This window comes from Schistocerca piceifrons, chromosome 5, assembly GCF_021461385.2.
Source record: "Schistocerca piceifrons isolate TAMUIC-IGC-003096 chromosome 5, iqSchPice1.1, whole genome shotgun sequence".
In the NCBI taxonomy this organism is placed as follows: Eukaryota; Metazoa; Arthropoda; class Insecta; order Orthoptera; family Acrididae; genus Schistocerca; species Schistocerca piceifrons.
Window position 1 is genome coordinate 676,791,775 of NC_060142.1, and position 13,292 is coordinate 676,805,066.

Below are 13,292 nucleotides of genomic sequence, written 5' to 3' on the forward strand. Positions count from 1 at the left end.
ATGTATGTACATTTGCTTTGGTATGGGTAGAAACAATAATTGTCAGTTATTGCAAAGTGAATTTCACAGTCACAATCTAATGACATTCATCAAGCTATAATCAGCTTTGACCTCATTGTCATCTCAAATTATCTACAGAAGAAACAGTACACCTACAACTTTAGTGTTGTAGTACCAGATGCAACCTAAGGGACAAAAAGTGTTTATAGAATGACAATAGTAGGAAGCCATCCATTTCAGAGTAGAATAGTCTTCATTCAGGAGAAAAATAATTAAAAGGTCAAGTTTCATATGCCATACACCAACCTCCAAGCCAAAGAGAGAATGATGCCCAAAAATCACCAAAATTTTAGTCATTTGCATCAGTTGTGAACCTTTCTAGTCGGACTGTATCAGAATTCAAAACAGTTACAAGTACTGGAAATTTACAGATACCTTAAAGTACTTCATCACCAAATACATACATATTTCAAAGATACGTAGCAAAAGATAAAAATGACACAAAACTGTGCATCTTCAAGTAGGCAGACAAAGACAAGAATAGGGCACAATTCATGATATAATTTCAACCCTGTCTTCAGAAGCTGTGCAATTAATAGAGAGCAATATTGTGTGAAAGTATAAAGTGAAAGCTGTCCCATTTAGTTACAGTGGTCTTAATCAAATGACGACTCATTCTATTTGAGGGAGCCAGCAAACTTTTTAAAGTAATTGCAATTACCTGCAGTAGTGAGATAAAGAAAAACGAAGATCCTCGATTTTGGCATTTTTATATATTTTGTGATGATAATGTTCTTGGCTTGGTACAATTTCCTGTTTATAGAGGCATGCTTTGCATTTTACATGCCTAGTTTTGTTTGGCCGAGAGGAGTGGTGTAAAGTATTGGGAGAAAATTAGAGGACTGGAATAGGATGGTGACTAAGCAGCAATGACTATAGAGGAAAATGGCAAGACCTATGTGCAAAACAGACCAATCCAATGGCTGGAAACTTTTCCCAGTGACTGTTATTGTTGTTGTTATTTTATTTAGCATATTGCAAAACTAAAGAAAAAGTGAGACCAACATAAAACAGAAAAGTAACACAAAAAATAGTAACAAACTTGTATAATATTGTAGCAAGTGAACATTTAGAGATGTTAGTACAATGACAGTTCCATCAGAGATACATGTCCTGGGAGCTTCACCACGCAGTAAATAGCCTCTGGAGAGGGCTTTATGAAGTCATACACAGCTGTAATTTGAAGTCGATAATTTGAGACTAGACCTACACATGTAGCTCAAGACAGGGATGTTACATTTGCTGGATGTAAGTCATTCACCCATTATGGTCCAGCCCTCCATATCTGCACATCCAGTACTGAGAGGAGAACCTAAATATTTTAACTACAGTGAACTACTGTAACCGGATTCAGCATTGTCTGCTCCACACAGCATTGTCTGCACCTCACAGCAGTATATTATGCAATGCTTTTTAAGCAAGTATCATTTTTAATAAAGCTGTTGCAGTGGTGTGATAAATGATATGGGCATGCATCTGTTGGCTATTCACAGGAGCCATAACGGGAGCATTTATCCATATTTGTGTTTGAATCATTCTCAGCTTCCACGTACAATGATTCTCAACTTCCGAACACCGAGAACTTTTTTCCTCTCTCTCTTCTTTGATCAATATCCATACTTTCCCAGGTACGGAAATCCTTTTAGAGGCATTTGGTACCTACATCCACTGATAACCAAAATTTGATGCCAAATTTATCTGGCTTACTGGACATGGATTGTTTAAATCAATGTCTGGCCTGATGGGAAAGAGCTGTGTGATGTTTTGTCTCGGACTGTAAAGCATGGAACAATTTTCTGTTAATTATTCCAAGCTTCTAATAGCAAAGCAGTTGTCTTTTTTTGAGTATTGCTGACCTTTGTCCCCTGATATCAAAACGTAAGAATTTTCATAAGATCTCTTAACTATACCTCTTACAATTGTATTTGGAAAGAACTGTGGTCTCAGATTTTCTACAAGCTATCAATTTTGATTCCTGTGATGCAATAAAACCCACTGCCATACAAAACTACAATGAGTGCACTTAGCTCATAAGAGAACAATACCAACTGTTGAAGTTGCCTCTGGCCTTCTGTCTCCAAGCACAGTTTTGTATGTTTTAGAATTGTGTCATCTATGAACAGCTGCCAAAAACTAGCAGTACTGGGAATTTTCCTGTTTCTTCACCAGTAGCATTGGTTCTGCTGTCTAATAGAAAACATTTTGCTTGTGTAGTCCTCCAGCTGCATTCAAGATACAATCAAGAATATCCCATCATGCTCCATCCTTTGCAATTTCTGAATGCTCCCCCAAAAAATGGTGAAGGTAACTGACGCCTTCATCTTCCTCCCTGTCTTTCTGTGTTGTACCAAGTGTCATCCCATCCTGACTGATACGTTTGTTTTGACGGAGGAGTTTGTCTTATCGCTGTAACAGCCATCGGTGTAATTTTTCAGGGCACATAACAACTAATTTCACTTACTCTAGTGGTGCCTGGATTATAATCATCAATAACAGTTCCTCTTGACTTTCAATTTCACTTCCTTTGGACTCTTGCTCTGAAACTCACTGCAGATGTTCTAAATATTCCATTACTTCATTGTCTGACAACTTATCAGCCGTTTTCAATATGTGTCTAATAATTAACACACAGCAAAGCGCTTCATGTATACTGAGTTGAAGTAATCACCTCAGAGGATTCAGCATATATTTTAGCATCACATCATTCATGTGCAGTTGCATAAAGAAAATTCTAGGTATACAGTGAGAAATAATAGCAATGAGTATAATAGATACAGTTAAGTAATTTGTGAATGCAGTTAGTGCATGAGTAACAAAATTTCAGAAGTATCAATTGGGTCAATTCTGCATTTTTAGTTTTAAACTACCAGAAGTTTGTGCTCATGCTGGTTACTGAATAAGCATTGATAAGGAGATGTCCCCAAGCGTGAGATCGGCCTTTCAAAGCAAACTATATAATAGTGTAGATTAGGCTCATAGGTATCACATCCTGCAGCCAGTCACCTTGGTGGACCCGCCTTTACAAGAACTCGGCAAAATAAATGAAGTCGGAATTCCTTGTGATTTGCTAGAATATTACAAATAAAGCAGACTTCAAAATGGTGCTGTGGCCTGGCAGTAAAATCACTTGGCTGGTATGCAGAAGTTCGTGGGTTCACACGCTGTTGTGGGGTTTGAATAAACTTATATCTACTGGAAAAACTTCGAATATTATTTTTATTGGTTACAATATCATTTGTTTCATTTCTAATTCTTTGCCACATCATTTTAATCATCGCACTTTTTTTTTTAAATTTCTGTTCATTTTCTTACGTCCTTTTATTCTTTTTGCATTTTAAATTTTGTCCATGCGCTTTTAAATATTTTTGTTTATGTATTGTAATAATAATTTAAATATTTGAAAATACCAATAAAAGATAAAATGAGTTATTTGTTTTGTCTGTGCAAGCTTATCGAAAATTTGTTCTTTGTTATAAGGTTGTCGCATCCCAAGCGTGGGTTTTGCAAGGGATTAAGCGACACAGTTTGTGAAAGGGATTTAGCCGGTTGACCTTAGTGAGAGGGAGACTTTTGATCTGGCTAAGATGTTGAAATCCCTGGTGTGAAGGTACAAGGCTAGGAAGTGGGTAGAAGTAAACTCTCCCAAATGTTACACAAGTTCTAGTTTATTCAGAAATAATACAGATTGCCCTAACTGCGTAGTGATTAAACCTACAGGATGACCAAGTCTGTTACAGAGACGTTGACTAACTTCCACCGTTCCGACCGCCTGATAGAAGCTCTTCAGTACCTTCTGCCCACACTAGCACCCTACATCAGAGTCCCGCGACCAGTGTGTAAACATTCATTGGCATCTATCTCCAGCTGCCTGCCTACAGCCTGTTCCTCAGCCCAAGTCGGCTGCTGTTATCCACACTGACTGTTGTTGTTCCGGGAGCCTAACCTCGAGAGAGAGACCCAGAGCAGCGTGCTCCCGAGTTTTGTTAACTTTTCCTCTTCGATCCTGCCAGCGCTTGGCGTGACGTAGCGTCAAGTGCAACTTGTCCTTATTGGGTATTCTTTAAGTATTAATTTCATTACTTTTCTTCAGAAGCTGGGTGGAGGGATAGAGAGTCCTCTCCCTATATGGTCACGCACTGTGTCCTGAGCTCTTGATTGACTCCTCATGAGTAGTGCAGTCCCCACCAGCGGCCCTCTTTCTTTCTCTCTCCACTCCCAAACTTCTCTCTCTCTAACCAGAAGTGCTTTCTGTTGATACTCTAAGTGAGTGCTTATTACAGGTCCCTGCACGGAGCTTCTTTGTATTTTTATAACTTGGTGGCTGTTTTCTTTCTTATCGCGCACAGCTGCTTTTTATCGCGCACAGCTGCCCGGCAGGCAGTTCGGACTGCCGCCTCGGTTCTCCAGCTGCGTTGTGTTTCTTTTATGACCCCTCTGCCACACCTTGCGTCCAGCGCTACACTTTTAGTTCACTTACTACGTACTATTTCTGGCGTACTGCCTGAGAACAACTGTAATTAGACTTAGCTTTTTCCTGCGGTTACAACAAGAGGTACATTTTTCGGATGGTAATCGTACATACATTTACAGCATAAGTTCTTCTCAAACCCAGGAGAAAATGATGTAAATGAAGGTATAAATAAAATGAAATTCAAGCAAAATGAGGAGTAGAAATAGTAAAGAGTGAAGCAGTCATCAAACTGAAGATGATTTTTAACACCACAGTGTGCTTTACTAGTCATGGTCCTGTTGGAGGTGGTACGCTGTTGCCTTTCTCTGACCTTTGAACTAGCTATGGGGGAACTTACAGTTCAGTTTGTGGATTCTGAATCTCAGTGCAGCTCACATTTTTTGCATCAACAGATATTGCCAGAGATGAAAAAAGCAATAAGTCATAGGTAAAAATCCTAGGATTGACCATGGGTCGAACCGGAGACCTTTGGATTTGTAGACTGGCAGTTTACCATTGAGCCACCAAGCCACCACTAACAATTTGAATAAAAATATTGTAATAAACTTGACATTGATTTGTTGTAGAACCTTAGAACATGTTCTGATCCCAAACATAATGAGGTATCTTGAACAGTCATCTGCATGTTGTGGCTCACGTCAACACCGAGTGATCCTTGGTTTGTACAGGCAGCTGGCGGAGGTGGTGAAGACTGCTGGCCTCGCACACAGGGTGCAAGTAGAGCTCGCAGTTTGCAGTGTCATTCCCAAAGTTGATCAGGGTCCTTTAGTTTGGAGCCAAATGGAGGGTTTCAACCAAAGGCTTTGTCTTCTCTGTGGCAGTCTCGGCTGCAGATTTCTGGATCTGCGTTATCATGTAGGGATTTGTAGGACTCCTCTTGGTAGGTCAGGGGTGCACTACACAAAGGAAACAGCTATATGGGTAGCAGAGTACCTGTGAAGTGCACGTGAGGGTTTTTTAGGCTAGGCAGTAGTTTGAGGGGCTCTGATGAACTCTCGCCATTTGATTCACAGCAAGGGAAGTCAAACAGCGTTCAGAATAAAGACACTTCAACTGTCACAGTTTTATTAGTGAACTGTCCAAAGTACTCGTGATAAAGTTCCCAAATCTACTCCCCTCCAGGAAAGTTCTTGCACTCAAATTATTCTTGGGACTGAGAGCTGGCTGAAACATGAAGTGGAACGCTCTCAAATATTTAGTGAGTTATGGAGTGTATATCAGATAGATAGATCAGAGGCCATAAGAAGGGGATTGTTCATTGCAGTTGACAAAAATATTGTCTTTATTGAGGTAGAAGTTGAGCGTGACAGTGAAATCATCTGGTCATGTATAACAGGTGTAGGTGAAACCAAGTTAATTATTGGATGTTTTTACCAGTCACCCGTTTCTGCTGTGACAGTTCTAGAGTCATTCAAAGAACGTCTGTGGTCAGTAGCGTGTAAATACCCAGATCATGCAGTACTCGTCGGAAGAATCTTTAGTCTGCCAAATATAGACTGGGATGTCTGGATTCATTGCAAGGGGGGGGGGGGGGGGGGGTACAGACAGACAATCAAGCAAAATGCTTTTGAACATGTTTTCTGACAATTGTCTGGAGCATCTCAGGAGCCCACATGCAATGGAAATATCTTAGACCTTGTAGCTACAAATAGGCTGGAACTTATCTACAGTGTCAGTATAAAATGGGGAAGCAACTATGATTATGAAAGTCAGTAAATCAGTCAAGAGGGCTAGGTGAGTGTTTCTGCTGGAAAGAGCATATAAACAGGTATTAACACCTCACTTAGACAGTGAATTGGCATCACTTATTTCCAGTAAGATGGGTGTAGAGGAATTATGGGCAAAGTTTAAGCAGATTGTAAATCGTGGTCTGGAGAGTTATGTGTCTAGTAAGCGGATAAAGGATCGAAAAGTTCCACCATGGTTTAATAACTAAATTTGGCAGATGCAGAGGAAGCACAGGCTGTCACATGCTTGGTTCAAAAGGGAAATCATAAATGAAAACAAACTAAGGATTCGTGCATCTGTGGAAAGATATATCCGTGAAGCATACAACTACCTCCATCACACCTTAGTAAAACATCTGGCAGAGGACTTGTGAAAATTCTGGTTGTATGTAAAATTGCTAAGAGGGTCTACTTCATTGAGCCCCTTGTTGACCAGTCTGGTGTGGCAGTTGAAGCAAAATGAAAGCTGAAGTTTTAAATTTCATGTTCAAGAAATCGTTCACACTGGAGAATCGTACAAACATACCATCATTTGATCATTGGACAGACGCCCATATGGACAACATAGTAATAAGCGTATCTGGTGTAGAAAAACAACTGAAAGATTTGAAAGCAAATAAATCACTAGGTCAAATTGGAATCCCAGTTTGATTTGAAAAAGAATGCTCTATGACAGTGGCTCTTTACCTAGCTTGCATTTATCGCAAATCTTTCACCCCAAACAAAGTCCCAAGCACAGGTGACTCCGGTATATAAGAAAGGTAAAAGAATGGACCTGGAAAATTACTGACCGATACCCCTAACTTCTATTTGCTGCAGAATCCTTGAACTTATTTTCAGTTTGAATATAATAAACTTTCTTGAGACTGAGAAGCGTATGTGCACGAATCGTCTTGGTTTTAGAAAGCATCGCTCCTGTGAAACTCAGTTTGCTCTTTCCTCAGATGATATATCGAGAACTATGAATGAAGGGCAACAGGCAGATTCCCTATTTCTAGATTTCCAGAAAGCATTTGACACGGTGCCCCATTGCAGGCTATTAACATAGGTATGAACGTAATGGAATAAGTTCACAGAGATGTGAGTGGCTCGAAGACTTCTTAAGTAAGAGGACCCGGTATGTTGTCCACGGTAATGAGTATTCATCAGAGACAAGGATATCGTCCGGAGTGCCCCAGGAAAGTGTGAGAGGACTGCTGTTGTCCTCTATATACATAAATGATTTGACTGACAGAGTGGGCAGCAATCTGCTGTTGTTTGTTGATGATGTCATGGTGTGCGCTAAGGTGCTGATGATGTTGTTGTGTACGGTAACGTGTCGAAGTTGAGTAACGGTAGAAAAATACAAGATGACTAAGACAAATTTCCCAGTTGGCAGGTAGCCCTAAATTTGGAAAAATATAAATTAATGCGGATGAGTAGGGAGATCAAACTTGTAATGTTTGGATACAGTATTACTAACATCCTGCTTGACCTGATCAAGTCATTTCAATATCTGGGTATAACCTTGCAAAATGATATGAGGTGGAATGAGTACGTGAGAAATGTGGTAGGGAAGGTGAATGGTTGACTTCGGTTTATTGGGAGAATTTTAGGAAAGAGTGGTTTACCTGTAAAAGGAGACTGCATATATGACATTGGTGCAACCTTTTCTTGAGTACTGCTTGAGTGTTTGGGATCTGTACCAGGTCGGATTGGAGGAAGACGTTGAAGCAATCCAGATACTAGATTTGGTACCAATAGGTTCGAACAACACGTAAGTGTTACGGGCATGCTTCGGGAACTCAAAATGGGAATCCCTGGAAGGAAGGCAATGTTTTCTTTGGGAAACAGTATGGAGAAAATTTAGAGAACTGGTATTTGAAGCTGACTGCTAAACAATTCTACTGCTACCAACATACATTGCACGTAAGGACCACGAAGATAAGGAATAAATAAGAAATTGGGGCTCATAAGGAGGCGCACATACAGTCATTTTTTCTTCGCTCTATTTGTGAATGTAACAGGAAAGGAAATGACAAGTAGTGGTACAGGGTACCCCCTGCCTCACACTGTGTGGTGGCTTGTGGAGTATAAATGTAGATGTAGATGATGAAGAAACTGAACTGGCAGACTCTTGAAGATAGACGTAAACTGTCCCAAGAAAATCTACTTACAAAATTTTAAAATCCGCTTTAAATTATGACTCTGGGATTATACTATGACCTCATACTTGTCGTTCGCATAGGGCTCATAAGGACAAGCTATAATAATTACAGGCATTCAATCATTCATTCTTCCTGCATTCCATAAGTGAATGGAATGGTAAGAAACCCAAATAACTAGTACAAATCTCTCTCAAGTACCTCAAGGTGCTTTGAGAGTATAGATGCAGATGGAGACAAAAATAAAAAAGTACAAAAAAAGAAGAAAATTAATGGAAGTAAATAACATTAAAATATTCAAAATCATTTGCACAAAGATTCCAAATCAAAAAATAATAAGAAGTAAAATGAGAGAGAATAAGAAAGTCAGTATGATGATGATGATGATGATGATGATGATGATGATGACGACACAGTGAAGGATTAGAAATGAAATAAATTCATATTTAAACCACCAAATTGAATAAAAATAATGATTGAGGTCATTTTGACAGCAATGTCAAAAAAAAGAACAAGAAGATTGAATGCAACAATTTTAGCATACCACACAAATAATGTAATTGCTGGGCTATGGTGCACTCAGAAATTTGTGTTATTTTTAATGCCCTGGTTAATCACAAGAAACTCTGTAATGCCCCCCCCCTCCAAGCCCATCAATTGCTCACAAACCAGGGCCCACCAGGGTGAACAGTTGTAGGGTGTAATACGTGAGACCAAAATTTACAACACCATATAGGTTATTTCAAAAATCGATCCCAGCCCTGGGAACGTCTTTGGGATTTGCACAAAACCAGTGCTTTGAATTTCTTTTCCCAATATAATAATGGAGGTGAAACATGCATAGCTTGTCTTGCACTAGAATCGAAACAACAATCTTTGGAGTGGTCCTGCTAAAGAAAATTAAGTTCAAGCAAACGTAACAGTCTGAAAAGGTGTGGGCACTATTTGTGGTGTAGGCAGTGGATGTTGCCTTTGAATTTTCCCATCCTCAGTGTTACTTAACCAATTCTGAGACCTTAATTAAGTACACTGTTCAAGCAACACAAATCAAAAGTCTGGCAAACTTGTCTACAATTCCAGTTAACAGATGTCGCAACAAGCTTGAGATGTGAGCTAGGATATATGATGGCTGGAAGAGAAATGATTATCCTCTGCATAACCATGTGATCTAGGACCCAGTTATTTCTAAATTTGGGAAGAAAATAATAACACCATAACAACAACAGTTACATCAGAATGATTCTTCATCAATGATTGGCAAATCTGACAGAAAAATTCAGTGAGAATGTGAAAGGGAAGTTAGTTGTTCTTTATGATAAGTGCTTTAGTATTGGTAAATGCTGGGTGTGTAGGCCCTGGGACAACTGGGAAATCTGGGAAAACTGAGGAATTCTTTCATCTGGGAAAAACCTAGGATGTTTTCAGAATTCTGGGAAGTTTTCATTGTTTTAGTTTACAGTTAAACTTTTGTGATTTATACTCGTAAGAACTGATATTCTAACAAAGAATTTTACTGTATCCCACCACTGCAGATTAATACTGCAACAATAAAACATAAATGAGAGGAAAACGCCAAATAAAACGTAAGTTCCAAAGGAAATGCACCATTAACAACAACAAAACACAGTGCACACACAAGCGTCAGCCAATAGCAAAATTTGTCAAAGGCTTTAGGGCGAAGACATGGAATACTTCATAACAACAAACTGCTTCCGATGAGTGTGATGTCATAAGTGTTCACGTTAGGTTCCTTTGGATAGTTGCCAGCGGGCTCATGCACATCTGCAGTTGAGTCTCATATGAGCAGTACCATCTCCTGCTTCTGGCTATTTGAAGTGTGGCTGTTAGCTGTATCAGCAGTAGCAACAAGCAGCCCGATGCTATCCAGAAAAATTTTCCTGGCACACCCAAGCTGTCGGATTCGTGTATGCGCAGAGCAGTCTGAGTTGTAGTGGGAGGGAGTAGTCGCCACGTGAACCTTGTTTACATTTAGTGGTTTTGCTAGCCGCTTCATTTACAGCTCTCCACATCAGATGAAAACAAAGTAGTCATGAAGTGAAATAAAATACAGAATTACGGAAGGCTAAAATATGTTACTAGTTTCAGTTTACTGATTTCATTTTATTTCCACATTTTTGGCAGTCGCATTAATTGTCTTGCAGAACAAAGAAGTTATTTTTGTCGGTTTGCTAAATAAATTTGGTTTTCATTAATCTTTTATGCAGAGGCCATCAATTTACTTGAAATGAAGTGTTTCATTCCACACAATTGGCTGGTTTCAACTGTTCGCTAAATTCCAAGTATCCTTTTTCATTGAGCTAATGGAAGATATCTTAATGTTTATGTATGTATGAACGTGCGGGCTTCATAGCCATTGTAGTTGCATTCGCAGCAACGCCGTTTCCCTGGCGCTGTCTGGCAACTGGTGAAATGACCTGTTCCTAACAGGTCATGGGAAAATATTGCAATTGGTGATTTGAAAACCATTACTTTCAAAGTCAATTTCCTTTTACACAAGATGGGTTATGTGTGAGAATGTGCGATGAATTCCTTAAATCACAGAGTCTTTGACTCTCGTTCAAAACTTAACACTTTGAGGACCAGTCACTTAGAAGGATTTCGAGCGCAGAAGACCAGACATTTTATTTAAAATTGTACTGGCACATTGCTTCTTGCTAAAAATTACCAGTATTATATGTGAAAGCTTAGTTTTTCTTGTAGCTACACTATGCATTTTAATTTAAATCATTAACTTTTCCTATACGTGTGTTCATGCTACTTAACAGTGATGTAGCTGTTGACTGACTACATCATGTGTCCTATGCACTGAATATCTGTTGTCGTTGGCTGGCGAGATCACATGACATAAATTATGATTGGCTTACAAAAGTGTATCGTAATCTCGATTTCAATGCTTCAGAAAGTAACATGCTGTCTTTTGGTGGAATCCGAATTTGTACTTTCGTAACATGAAAATATTCAGTGTACATGTTGCTGCACCTCAAAGGTCTTTCCAAAATGCCTTTTTCTTTTTAAGTGCCAGGTAGTTCTACACTGGTGTATAAAACCTTGACCATTCCAAGGATTGATAAGTTTACAGTTATGAGGGAAGTATACAGTTACTTAACATGGAATAAAAGTGTATTTTCACTCGGGAAAAAGAGTATTTTTAATTGGGAAAATTGGGAAAAGTATGGAAATTACTTTCCTTTTCCACCTGCGCGCCTGGTGAATGTTATGTAGGAAAGTAGATTAAGGAGTAGGCTTCTGTATAACAAGAAAATACATTTAAAAATGAAATTATTTTTATTTACTATAAGAATTGTACTTAAAAAAAAAGCACCATGTGCTTGGCATTAATAGAATCCACCACTTTGTGTTATACAAACTCTCAGGCAGAGCTTAGTATATATTTCTAACAATTTCCAGTCTGATCTGGATATCAGGACAATTTACAAACTGAGAATATGAAATATTAGTTCCCTTCTTGAAATTTGGCAAGGGAAAAGTTCCCGGTAAACAAATAATTTCAGATGAACTATGTGGTGAAGTGGAATAGTCCATTTGCTTTCTTTGCTATCATTCCTAGTAAATATCAAAATTGTATTACAGATTTCAGGTGTAATTCAAGATTTCTGCCTGATATGATGTAGTTAGTTTAGCTAAGAGTACCCCCCTCCCCCAGAACAATTTGTTTAAAATTTCATAGTTCCATATTCACTAAAAATTTCAACCCCACTAACAAACTTTTGCAGCTTTAAAGTAAAACAAATTCCCTGGTTATTTAATAGTATTTGATGGTACCTGATATGCAAAATTTGAGACATTTCAATTTAAAGATTTTATTGCCTGTATAAAAATGCAAAAAAACGGTACATAATCACATTATTTTTGAAAAATCATATGAATTACTAAGTGGTAAAGGAAATGTGTTTTAACAATAATTTTCTATTCAGTCGTGAATGACCTATGCGTAGAACAATTGTCAGTAAGCCTCTATGTGAACCCAAATCTTTTTAATTTTATTATCAGATTCTTTTTGTGAGACACACTTAACAGGAAGCTGTGTGTCGGTTGGCTCTCCTAGGAATGTACACTCTCAGAATTCTGTTAGTAAACACCACCATGGTGCAGGAAGCTTATGTTGCAGCATTTCCCACTAGAGTTGACAGGGCATCGCTGTGATGCTTCTGCACTTAATAAACAAATCTGTAAAAAAAGACACTGTTCTTATTTGGATTGTCTGTTTCCTCTATCAGTTATACCCGGTATTAGTCGCAGACTGATGAGCAATATCTAAATATTGATTGAACAAGTGTTTTGTTAGCTAATTCCTTTGTGGGCGGACTACACTTCCTGAAGATTCTCTCAATGAATCTGTCTGGCATCTACCTTAATTGCCATTAGTTTTATGTACATGTAATCCTAGATATTTTATGGAAGTGACTACTTCCAGTGATTATTCTGGAATCATGTTACCATACAGTAATGAGTCTTTCTGCCTGATTATATGCAGAATGTTACATTTGTTTATGTTGAAGATCAACTGTCAATTTCTGCACCAAATGTAAATCTTCTGCAGGTCTTCCTGCATTTTGATACAGTTCTCTAGCATTGTGGTTTCTCTGTGTACATCATCATCCACGAAAAGCTTCATGGAATTCCAACATTATCCATTAAGTCATTCATACAATTTTGAAAAGTTATACACCGACATTGCACGTTGATGACTGGAGAAATGTTTCCTGGTCGGACGAGTCTCATTTCCAATTGTATTGTGGGGATGGATGTGTATGGTCATAGAGACAACCTCATGAATCCATGGACCCTGCATGTCAGCAGCGGACTGTTCAAGCCGGTGGAGGCTCTGAAATGGTGTGGGGCGTGTGC

General features: G+C 38.7%; 1 protein-coding gene across 1 annotated transcript in view; it reads left to right on the forward strand.

The window, feature by feature from the left end:
- Nucleotides 1-13,292, forward strand: part of LOC124798663 (phosphorylated adapter RNA export protein) — a 116,136-nt gene that overhangs the window by 45,475 nt on the left and 57,369 nt on the right. The window lies entirely within an intron of this gene.